General features: G+C 39.1%; 1 long non-coding RNA gene across 1 annotated transcript; it reads left to right on the top strand.

Moving 5' to 3' along the window:
* Window positions 1–373: 373 nt before the first annotated feature.
* Window positions 374–10,919, top strand: LOC110740534. Its single transcript, XR_002515215.2, has 3 exons — window positions 374–2,134; window positions 2,368–8,748; window positions 9,759–10,919. It is a non-coding gene; the product is annotated as an uncharacterized LOC110740534 (long non-coding RNA).
* The last annotated feature ends 1,983 nt before the right edge of the window (window positions 10,920–12,902 follow it).

Raw genomic sequence — 12,902 nt, 5'->3', positions numbered from 1 at the left:
TATTATCTTACAGGTCTGACCATCAGAAGTTTGAAAATGTGCCGGGCGCGGTGGCTCACGCCTGTAATCACAGCACTTTGGGAGGCCAAGACGGGCGGATCACGAGGTCAGGAGATCGAGACCATCCTGGCTAACACTGTGAAACCCCCGTCTCTACTAAAAACACAAAAAATTAGCCAGGCGAGGTGGCGGGCGCCTGTAGTCCCAGCTACACGGGAGGCTGAGGCAGGAGAACGGCGTGAACTCGGGGGGCGGAGCTTGCAGTGAGTGGAGATCGCGCCACTGCACTCCAGCCTGGGCGACAGAGCGAGACTCCGTCTCAAAAAAAAAAAAAAAAGGAAGTTTGAAAATGTGTTTTAGAGGGCTAAATCAAGGTGTTGGCAGGGTTGCATTCCTTTAGGAGGCTCTAGAGGAAAATCGATCCCTTACCTTTTCCAGCTTATAAAGGCATGCATCTCTCTTCCAACAGTGGCATTTCTCTAACCTCTGCTCCTATCCTCACATCTCCTCTTCTGACTCCAAATACTTGGGACTCCTTTTTATAAGGACCCTTGGGATTACATTGGGCTCACTCAGATAATCCAACATAATATCTCCCTCTCGGGATCCTCAATTTGATTACACCTGCAAAGTCCCACTTATCATGTAAGGTAACGTACTCACAGGTCCCAGCAATTAGGACATGGAACTCTTTTGGAGCCATCTTTTGGTCTAAAACAAGCACTGTAAGTTAATTATAATATATTGCATGGTGCCCTTTATAAGTGTTCACTGGTTAAATGTAACTTTAAAAAATTCAAACATTTTTATAATTTCTGTTCTTTTTAAATTTTTTAATATTTTTGGAGGTTCTTTTGCCTTCTGAGAGGTCCTCCTTGAAGCAACATGATTTCTTATCTCAATAATGGAAGAATTGTGCGGTTTGTTACACCAAACCAGTGGTTCCCTCTCAATCTTGGCTACCCATTAGAGTCAACATTTTTATTAAGTTCCTATGTCAAGGCTGCACACCAAATTAATTAAATCAGGATCCCTGTGGAATGGATCCAGAATTCAGTATTTTTAAAAGGTACTAAAGTGATTCCAGTGGGTGTCTGAAACTGAGGGCCACTTCGTTCAGTTTAACCTTCCCCTGCTTACCTAACCTGTTTTTATCTTCTTCTACTCCATCCCCATCTCCTCTTCTGGCCAATTTTTTCCTGCTATCTGTAAGTTTGTCTTTCTCCGTTATTGGAGTATATTATTTTAATTATGCCATATTCAATATGAAAAAAATTTATAGATGCTCTCAAAACAATCAATATGGTATGGCTTAGTGTGTATAGACAGAGCTGTTCTGGGAACAAAATAATGCTTCCCTTTACCAAGAAGCTTCATGTCTGCAAATTCTACACCTCTCTGATCCTCAGTTTTCTCCTCTGTAGAATGAAGGGTTTAGAATAAAATTCTCTGTGGTCTCTTCTAATTTATAAATTGCACAATTCTAAGTATAGAAAAAAGATCATGGTCTTATGGAAGGAGTTCTGGACCCCAATATCCAAATAGATCTGATTTAAAAACAAACTGTTTGGCTTAGTTTTGTTTCCTCCAGAAGAAGAATCATAGGCAAGGATTTGCAGGTGGTTTATTTAGGAGATAACCCCAAGAAGCACCAAGACATCAAAGCAAGTGATATAGGGTGGATGGTCAAGATTGGTGCCACTGTGTGCCACTGGAATTTAATGCTTTGAGCAACTCTGGGGGCCAGTAGAGAATATGGGCCTCAGAGTTATCCTGCCAGAGACAAGAAGGAGCTGGGGATGGGAAACTGATTTTTGATTTTTGTCAGTCATTGGTTGATGACTACTCCTGGGAAACTTAATTCTCCAGCCCTTTCTGCCTGCTGTGCACAAAGGCAGAGAAATATGGTAGCAAGAGAAGCCCTCAGGCAATGAGATGCAAATATTGACATTCAGATGTCAGGTCAATGTGCACCACAGGGTTGAGGCCAAAGGGGATATAAGCAGATGCCAATGCAGTTCTTTTTTAAAATGGCAGTAAATTCTTTCTCCTTGTAGATTTAATAAAGACATTTGAGAAGTAAATGAATGAACATTTCTGAAACACATTGAGGACCCTTCCACAGCACTTTTGGGTAAGTGTACGCAGAGTACTGAGGTAAACATATTCTGTTTAAAAGGCTCTTTAGGATTCCTTTAGACAGCACATAAACAATTTCAGCTTATTTGGGTGCCATTTAGTTAGATTCTGTTTCAGACCACTAAGTGGCAACTTTTTCAAATATTGGGAGGTTAAGGAATTAGATTTTCATACTGAAAGTGAATGAAAATAAATATTACTTTCAGATATTGACAGATTATCTTGCAGGTGTAAAGAAGAAAAGATGCTGCTGGTATGCTGTGAATCTCCTGCTTAAGCCCAAAAGGAGAAAGGTGGACAAAGTGCTGATATTTGTCCTTTTCATACCTGTGCCAGAGCCTGCAGACATATAACAGGACCATGAAGATTTGTTTTCTCCCTAATGAATAGAAAATGTCACCACTGTTGTTCAGGCTCATCATGGCGATGTTCTCCTAAGACGATGGACTCTTTCTGTGTCTTACTGTAACGTATTGAACAAGCTGTGTTGATCTCTTCTTGACCTAAACATTCCAGAACATTTCTGATGCTAAGGGATTTTTTAAGAGACAGGGTATTACTATGTTGCCCAGGCTGGCCTTGACCTCCTAGGTTCAAACGATCCTCCCACCTCAGTTTCCCAAGTAGCTGGACAGTTGGACTACAGGTACTCACCACCACACTCAGTTGGGATTTTCTATTTTAAGGTTGGGTAAGTGGGATAGACTTATCTCTAATTTTAATATCTCACTTAGAATTTCTTCACTATGGCAAAAGATAAATATTTTTTCTTCAGACCCATTACTCTTATCTCTCTTGATATTATGTAAGGGCATCAGAGACTTCCCCATGGTACTAATGGAAAAGCAAAATCAGTGAACCAAATCCCACCCAGTGTCAGAAAGGTTCAAACCAGAGCCACTTCATCTTGAATAGGGGCTGGGTAAAATAAGGCTGAGACCTGCCTGTCTGCATTCCCAGAAAGTTAGGCATTCTTAGTCACAGGAAGTTTATGGTTAAGGGAACAGGTTAATAATGTTTACTGAACAGACCCAGGACTTACTAGATCCAGAACTTAACAGACCCAGGAAATGCCCTGATGTTCCTGTATCTTAAGAACAAAAGCATTCTTAGTGTAAGAATACATTTCACTTTAATGATAATAATATAGATTTTTGCAGTAGACAGTACTTACACAAAGATTAACAATCCTTTGTCACGAGCCTTTGTAGTAGAGCACATCTCTCCATGATTTTTTGCTTCGTTATCTTATATGTAAACAAGCATTGTATCTAAGGTGGATGTGTTCCTCCTCTTGCTTTCAGGAACATTGTTCTCTGTCTATGAGTAGCCATTCTTGTATTCCTTTACTTTCTTAATAAATTTGCTTTCACTTCACTCAGGACTCACCTTGGATTCTTTCTTGCTCAAGATCCAAGAACCTTCCCTTGGGATCGGAATTGGGACCGCTTTTCAGTAACACTAGTGCAGAGTGAAAGAAATGCAGGAGTCTAGACTCGGAAATGGAGATAGTGCAATTGGGGCGGGGGAGGGCGTGCCCCAGTATGAATGAATCTATGGGTTTAGACCAGGGGAGTCCAATCATTTGGCTCCCGTGGTTCTCGTTTTAAGAAGAATTGTCTTGGGCCACACATAAAATATACTAACACTAGTAATAGCTGATGAGCTATTTTTTTTTTAAAGGTCCATGCATAAATCTCATGTTTTAGGAAAGTTTACGAAATTGTGTTGGGCCACATTCAAAACTGTCCTGGGCTGCATGTGGCCCATGGATTGCAAGATAGACAAGCTTGCTTTAGATTGTTTCTAAAACAGAAGCATATATTTGAAGCCATCAAAACCACCCACCCCCATTTGAGCTGCCAGATGACTCAAGCTGCACGAGTGACTCCAGACTAGACCAACAGAAGAATTGCTTAGTTAAGTACAGTTCAAATGGTTTTTCCACTGAATCATGAGAACATAAAATGGTTATTGTCTTCAATGGCTGAGTCTGTGGTGGTTGGTTATGCAGAAATAAATAATTAATATAGTAACTTAAGCAACAACCAGTGATTGCTTAATAAGGGAAGACATTGACATTTCAAAAATATTTGAAAGATTATTTAGCCCTGGTTAAAATATCTCAAGTTTTTATCGTAAACTCTTTGTTGCAGGTAGGTCCACTGTGCATCAGATATGTCTCTTAAACTCCTTTCTTCTGTGCCATTGCTTATGCAGCCCCTAAGCTTGGGATGCCTCCTCTGCTCCTCTCAGCCTGACTACAGAAAGCTGCTCTCCAAAATAAACCTCCTCCATAATGTTTGCCTTGCAAACATTATTATTAAGATGAGCCTGGTTCTCAATAATTTCTTCAGTCACTAAACCCATATAACCATAATAAAATTCACTTATTTGGCACTATATCAACCAATTCGAAAGTCTTATCTCCCATGTGGACTATAAGCTTCTTGAAGAAAATATGCCTGCACCTAGTATGGTATCTGTGACATGGCTCAAGATGTGTGACAACCCACTCACTAAAGTAGGTGACTTTGTCTTTGCCTACTCTGCTCTGAGTTAACACATGGCAGGAGGGGAAGAATCAGAATATGATGAAAGCTTCTAAGGACTTGGATCTTAGCTCTTTAAATGTGAAACTGTTGACTTTTTTATGACCCTTCACTTTTTAGTTCCAAATATATTTTAAAAATATGGAAACATACCAGGAGAGTGTTATCCTCAGAGTCATTGCTGAGTATTGTTGCTGTGGATGTGGTTGCAGGAGTTATAATGGGATTCACACAGAAGGTGGCAGGGGCACTTCCCCATAGCAACAAAGTGAGTAAACACAGAAGTCTTTCAATACATTCGTGGTACTAGGTTCCACCGAATGAGCCTCATCTCCACTTCCTTGTGTTTCTTTCTGTTCTTCCTCTTTACAGCACACTTGGGAGGCAGATTGAACTTCTGGTCCTCATTTTAGTCAATAAAGTCAACCCTACACAGAAGGATTTCCTTTCAATTTAGTGATTCTGTTTTTTGAACTTCAAGAAGGTCAAGTTTTAGAGATATTACATTTCTGGTGGATGCGCCTTTATTCTTGATGATAATTTTAAATCTCACTCCCTAAGGGAGAATGACTGGCAGCTATCAACAGGAACTATAAGAAGATCTAAGCCACACAAGCATAAAAATGTAACAGAAGTGTCAGCTCAAGTTTTTCTCTATGGAATGTAATGCAAAACCCAGAAACATTTACAGAGTTGACCTAGGAGAGAATCTGAAAACAAAGACAGAATTTCCTGGGACTGTTTTAACCTAGAGATTGAAATGGATGCCTCTTGAAATAAATACTAAAGGATCTCCTTTCATACTTTCTTGGTTTCAAGTTCAAGGGTTCAAGGGTAGTGTGCTTCTTCACTCTATTTCTAATTCATTTTAGAATTTGAGTCACCCAGAAGAACTTAGGTACCAAATGACCTGGAGTATAAGCATGCCACTTATGTGACAGAGATTTTAAAGGAAAATAATCAAGCACATGTCTCCTATTTCAAGGCTCTGATTTGGCTAGATATGTGAAGCAACTTGCTCAATTTCTTCACTAGTAGTGACAATCATTATTATAAACAACCTGGCACAGGCTACATTCTTACTTTGTACTAAGCACATTTTGCTAAGTGCTTTAAAAACAAAATTTACAATTCAAATAGCTCAGCAATATTGACATTATTCTTAATTTGCAAGTGCAGATGCGAGCCTTAACTAATAACGGATTGGTACTGAAGTAAGAAAGATCATCTTATTTGCCTTGAGGTAGGACCAACTGTGGTTATAATTTATACTCTAGAGCTTCCTTTGGGATCAAGCTGAGATTGGAATTCACATTCATTCTCCTTCCTTGCTTTGGTTCTTTCCTTTCTATTAGCTTCCCTCACTATTTCTGAGAGCAATTCGTTAATAAATCATTTGCTCATGAATCTTCATCGCAGAGGTGATTTACTTAAGACACTAGTCCAGAAGGATGTTCTTATTTATTATAGGACTAAAGAAAGGTCAATGATACAACTTGTTCAAAATCACAAGGTTAATAAAGATGGGAGCCCACATTTGAACTCATGTCTGGCTCCTTCTCAAAGTCATATTGCAGACTTCACCTTACATTTTCTTTCTTAAACTGAAGAGGACACAGCAACTAAGGTATAACTCAACAGATAACTTGATAGTGTCATTACCCTGATCATGCCCACCTCACCCTCAGCCTCCTCTAACTCAAGAACAACTGTCTCTTCATAGATGTTGAAGATATTGAGGTTCTCCAATACTGAGATATTGAGGACAGGAAGCAAACCTCCCTCCCCTGCTAGTCCATTGATGTAGCCTGAGAAGTTTTGTTTTCCTCAGTTTTTATCTCTCAATTTGAGAAATGCTTTAGACATGGTCACAATTTGAGAAGGGAGGGATATGGATTAAAGGCAGATATAAAAGGACAACTAGATGCTATTCGAAAATGTAGACTATAAAATAAAGCCATTTGTTCTCTGAACTCCGGACTTTGTATGTCGGGAGTGCACAACTTTGCAGGCCAGTTGCATTCATTTCACTGACTCAATCTATTTTGTAAAACATCTCCAGTTCCATGACTATGACCTGATCTAAAACTTGACCTAACTGTGGTACCAAAGCAATTTGGGTTTTTGTTTTGTTTTGTTTTGTTTTTTTGTGTTTGTTTTTTCCCAATACCTGCCTCAATGCCTTATTTCCAAACTGTACAGGAAGCAGTCTTATCACTTTTTACTAATTAATCATAAAAGTATCCGATTTTTCCTTATGAGTGGACTACACACACATGTTATTTGTATGGAGGTAGCTCCTATAAGCTTTAATCATTAGACAAATATTGATATATTATTGTTTATCTTAAGATGATTCATTATACAATTTATAGATACACAATATATGCACAAGATAAACAATAAAAGTGTTTGTTTCAGCTACAGTTGCCTAGAAAAAGTCAGAGACCAAGATTGCAAGAGGTGCGAGAGAGGGTGAAGACAAAGGGAAGAGAGGCAGAGAAGAGTGGAAAACAAGGTCAGAGGATATTATACTAGTCATTGTTTCATGATGATCTGTGCATAGATAACAGTCGGTTGTCTGGCAGGAGCTTAGCCCCATGTGATGTTTCCGGACAGGTGTTGTAAAAACATTGCCCATGGAGCAGTTCATGAAAGGAAATATGATGAGGACATTTATTTATTTACTTGCCTGATCTCTCCTGTGTCCTATTTTCTACTGCTCAAAGGTGATCTCCTAGTGGATTGCCTCTTAGCACTTCCAGTTTTGTATCATGTAATATTTAGCAGCTTCTCTTATAAAGACAGATACTGGGTTCCTAAGCATTGGCATTTATGTTAGTCAGATCCCGTAGGATGAACCAGAAACTCAGCTGTGTGGTAAACCTGACATTCCTGCAGGAAGCAACTGGTGACCCGGCTGCACAGGTCCAGTCACTGTTGGTCATTGCCCAGCATCTAAGAGCATGGGACTAAGAATCTAGAGAAGGTGGCACCACTCTTTCTTGGACCTTCTGCCACCAGGAGAACAAGCATGAAGGAGCCCGTTGAAGGTTGAGAGATGATGTGGAGCATAGATGAACCCTCCCAGCTGAGGCCATCCTTGACCAATGCTATGGTTTGAATGTTTGTGTCTCCTCCAAATTCACATGTTGAAATCCTAACATTCAATGTGATGGTTTTTAGGAGGTGAGGCCTTTGGGAAGTGATTAGGCCATGAGGGTGGGACCTTGATAAATAAGATTAGTGCCCTCATATAAGAGAATCCCAAAACTCCCTGTCCCTTCCACCATGTGAGGACACAGTAGGAAATTGGCTGCCTGCAAACAGGAAAAGGCCCCTCAATGGAAACTGACCATGCTGGCATGCTGATCTCAAACCTAGCCTGCAGAACTATGAGAAATAAATTTCCATGGTTTTAAGCCACCCAGTCAATGGTATTTTGTTACAACAGCATGAATAAGACAATCAGCCAGATCTGATTTATCAACCAACTCACCTAAGATACATAAGCAAGGTAGCCAGAGCCAGTCAAGACCAGGCCAGATGTGTAGGTCTTCCCAGCCAATCCACAGATACATAAACAAGAAGGCGTGTTTATTATTGTAAAGCACAGAGGTTTTGTGCATGTTTTTAAGCAGCATTATTGTGGCCATAGATTACCAATCAAAAGCTTAACAACAATCCTACAGGGTAGACATGACTTTTTTTGTTTAAATGTCAACCAATATGAAAGCAGAAGAGGTTAAACGATTTGGCCAAGATCTCACATTACACATTTGATTGGAACCCAGGGATATCTAATTCCATGGTTTTAATTCTATAATTTACGGATTAATTTTCCTTAGATCCTTGATACTTATTCTTTATTGACTAGTGACTTTTAGTGGATAATTTGATCATGCTGTCTTCCTCCTTAAGGTACTATATCTTGTTTAAATTTTATGTTTTCAGAGCCTGGAGTTTTGTAATTAAGTAAATATTAAGGATATGGAACATAAAGTAGAGAGAATATATCAGAAAAAGCGACAGATAAAATACACTAAAGGAAAGACAGGTAAGTACATATTTTTACCGTAAGGGAGAGAAGACAGGTGAGGCTTGGGGTGGAGTGACGTGCACAGTGAGCCCATAAGGGGATTGCTGGTTTCCTAGGTAGCTTGAGCATGATGCATGCATAGATCTTTGTGGTTCAGGATTATTACTATTATTATTATTATTATTATTATGTTTTGAGATGGAGTCTTGCTCTGTTGCCCCTCAGCCTCCCAAGTAGCTGGGACTACAGGCGCCCACCACCATGCCTGGCTAATTTTTTTTTTTTTTTGTATTTTTAGTAGAGATGGGTTTCACCATGTTAGCCAGGATGGTCTTGATCTCTTGACCTCATTATCCGCCCGCCTCGGCCTCAGGATTTTATAACTTATTTTTAGAAAAACTGAATCTCTGATTTGCTTTGTCTATTTTTTGAAAGATGTAATCATAGATGAGTTGGATGGGTGTGGCTTATGGAATCAGTTTCATGCATTTATTTAAAGCCATACCCTATAAACTACTGCTGCCAGAGTGAAGACCTGGTATCTATATTCAATCAGGGGTTCTCTGCCCTATTTATCCAGCTGGATTTGAAAATCAAAGCAAACTACATGTAAGGGTGAGGCCAGTCAGAAAGACTGGACTTCCTGAGGCGCTAGGGTTTATACATTTGCCCCATCATTGTGATAGGGAGAGATGGTCCTCATTCCCATTAGTGTTAATGGAGCCAATCGTATGAATCCACCACATATCAATGTGTATCCTCTCATGTTTTGATATCTTAATGCACAAAATTACATCTCTAGGGAAAGGCTTGTCTCCTCTTAAGTGCTCTAAATTCCCATTAATACTAATGGAACAAAGATACATGCACTCACTGATGCTCAGAAAAGTGGACAAAATATAGGAGATGATTAGGTTTTAGGAGTGCTGTAAGAGATTCACGGAAGCTGCAGGGATTGTCTAAAATGATCCATCTTTTCAGGCTTATTTAAGCAGTTTCATTATACAGAGCCAATTTTTTTTTCTCAGAATCATCAACAGATAATTGGCCACATTCTGCTCTCCAGGAGGAAGAAGTTGAGTCAATATATGTTTGAGAACACCCTAATATCCTTTGGGACGTTGGGTGTATTTATAAAAAGGAGAGTGGAGCGTGTTCTAGAAGAACCCCAGATTTTTCCAAGAGAGAACACAGAGGTAGGTCAGCCCAGAGGAAGGAGGAGAAGCAGAGAGTGTGGGGCTTCTTTTAGTGGGTTTCTCCAGGCAGCAGGAAGAACTGACACAATCTCTGCAGGCTGCTCTGTGCTGGAGAAGTGCAGTGTGAGCTAGTAAACTGCCCATTATTCCTCTGCCTGCACTTTCTTTTAAAAGATGCTGTTTTAACTTATAGGATATGCAAGATAAGCAATGCTGGCCTTACCCTACCCCTTCACTTTGTAGAGAGGGTAACTGATGCCGGTTCTTGTATGGTGTGAAGTTATTAAAGAGATAAAATTATACAACTTAGAGATAAGGCTATGTGAGCAGAATACAAATGGACTTGAGAATAAGCCAACCTTTATTTGACCTCTCAAGTTTGGCTGGTTTTTCTCCGATTGAATTAGAATTGTGTCCTTTTAGCAATCTTCTGTAGTTTAAAGAAGAGGCTTGTCTGGATCAGCCACACCTGCAGGCAGCCTCAGATCATCACTCATTGGTGGGATTGGAGAGGTGCTGGGAGGGTTCCCTAAGTGAAGTGATTTAAATCCAGGGACCATAGTGTCCAAAACTCTTATCAGAATTAGTTTTTGGCTGAAGCCTTACTTTTTTGAGTGTGTTTTAAATGTAGAACAAAAGAATGTTGTGAGAAATAAAATATCATTACATCCTGTTATTAATACCTTTGACAGAATAATTTCACCAGAAAGTATCTGGACATAATTCAGAGGACAAGGGTGCTTCAAGGGGAAGGAGAAAGTGAAGAGAAGAAATAGAAGATAGAAAGAAATCAAGATAAGCTTTGCCTACAGTGTCTTTACAGACTTTGAGAGGGTAGAAAGAGTAAATGTAACATGGAGCTGGGTGCACACTATGGGAGGTATGCTTCCTATACACTGTCTTCCTTACCTTTTTAAGGGTGAGTGTTACAGATCTACTCTGATATCCTGATAAAAGCTACAGACCTTCTTGTCAGAAAAAAAAAAAAAAAAATACATACACACACACACACATACTTGGTTTCAGGGAATTTGGGGTGTTCACAGGTTCCTTGATGTCCATTCACAGACCCCACTTCAGGGAAACAGCCTAACATGTAGAAGAGTTCAAGATCAGAACTAGGATGGTAAGGGATATTACATTACAAAGAACAATGGTCTTGGGTCTCTTATTTCTAACAATCTCATAGGGAATAAGAAAATTTTGGTAAAAGTGAACATTTATTGAAGATTTTTGCACTTTCACTGATATGTAATGTTTATACATATTTCTGGGCTACATGTCATATTTTGTTACATATATAAAATGTGTAATGATCAAGTTACAGTATTAGGGTATCTATCACCTTGTGTATTTATCATTTCTATGTGTTGGAAACATTTCAAGTCCTCTCTCCTAACTGTTTTGAAATATACAATACATTGTTGTTAATTATAGCCACCCTACTCTGCTATTAAATATTAAAACTTATTCCTCCTATCTAACTGTATGTATATGCTCATTAACCAATCTCTCATCATTCCCACACCCTGCTACTTGAACCTTCCCAGTCTCTGGTATCTACTATTCTATTCTCTACCTCCATAAGATCAACTTTTTTTTTTTTTAATCTCCTACATATGAATGAGAACTTACAATATTTATCTTTCTGTACCTGGCTTATTTCACTTAACATAATGACCTGCAATTCCAACCATGTAGTTGCATATGAGATGATTTTATTTGTTCATGTTTTTACTTTTCTAGTTCCTTGAGATATATTGTTAAAGTTTTTATCTGAAATCTTTTTTTTTTTTTTTTTTTTTTGAGACGGAGTCTCGCTCTGTCCCCCAGGCTGGAGTGCACTGGCGCGATCTCAGCTCACTGCAAGCTCCGTCTCCTGGGTTCACGCCATTCTCCTGTCTCAGCCTCCCGAGTAGCTGGGACTACAGGTGCCGGCCACCGCGCCCGGCTAATTTTTTGTATTTTTAGTAGAGACGGGGTTTCACCGTGGTCTCGATCTCCTGACCTTGTGATCCACCCGCCTCGGCCTCCCAAAGTGCTGGGATTACAGGCGTGAGCCACCGCGCCCAGCTATCTGAAATCTTTCTGCTTTTTAAATATGAGCCTTTTTTGCTACAAACTTCCTTCTTAACACTGCCTTTGCTGTATCTCATTGGTTTTAGTATGTTGTATTTCAATCTTCACTGGTTTCAAGAAACTTTTTCATTCTCTCCTTAATTTCTTCCTTGACCCAATGGCATTCAGGAACATGGTGATAAATTTCCATGTATTTATACTATTTCTAAAGTTCCTCTTGTTATTTATTCCATTGCACTCTGACAAGATATCTGAAATAATTTCAGTTTTAAAAAAATGTTGGGATTTCTTTGTGTCCTAACATATGGTCTATCCTGAAGAATGTTCCATATGCTGATGAGAAGAATATGTGTTCTGTAGCTGTTTGATGAGATGTTCTGTAAATGTCTGTTAGGTTCATTTAATCTCAAGTGCAATTTAATCCATTTTTTTGTTGTTATTAATTTTCTGTCTAGATGATCTGTCTATTGCTGACTGTGGAGTGTTGAAGTCCACAACTACTATCATATTAGAGTCTATCTCTCCCTTTAATCTAATAATATTTGCTTTGTCTGTCTGTGTGCTCCAATGTTGCTGCATACATGTTTAGAATTGTTATATCCTCTTGCTGAATCAATACTACTATCATGACATAAGGACCTTCTTTTTTTTAATGTAAAGTCTGTTTTATCTGATGTAAGTGTAGCTAGTCCTGCCTGCTGTTGGTTTCCATTTGCATGAAATATCTTTTTCCATTTCTTTACTTTCAGTCTATGTATCTCTTCATAGGTAAGGCGAGTTTGTTATAGACAGCATATAGTTGTATCTTGTTTTCTTTTTAAATTTATTCAGCCAGTTTACATATTTTAAATGGAAAGTTTAATCAATTTACATTCAAGGTTACTATTGATATCTGAG

Source organism: Papio anubis, chromosome 16, assembly GCF_008728515.1.
Source record: "Papio anubis isolate 15944 chromosome 16, Panubis1.0, whole genome shotgun sequence".
In the NCBI taxonomy this organism is placed as follows: Eukaryota; Metazoa; Chordata; class Mammalia; order Primates; family Cercopithecidae; genus Papio; species Papio anubis.
Note: the sequence above shows the minus strand (reverse complement) of the source record. Positions and strands in the feature narration are given on the sequence as shown.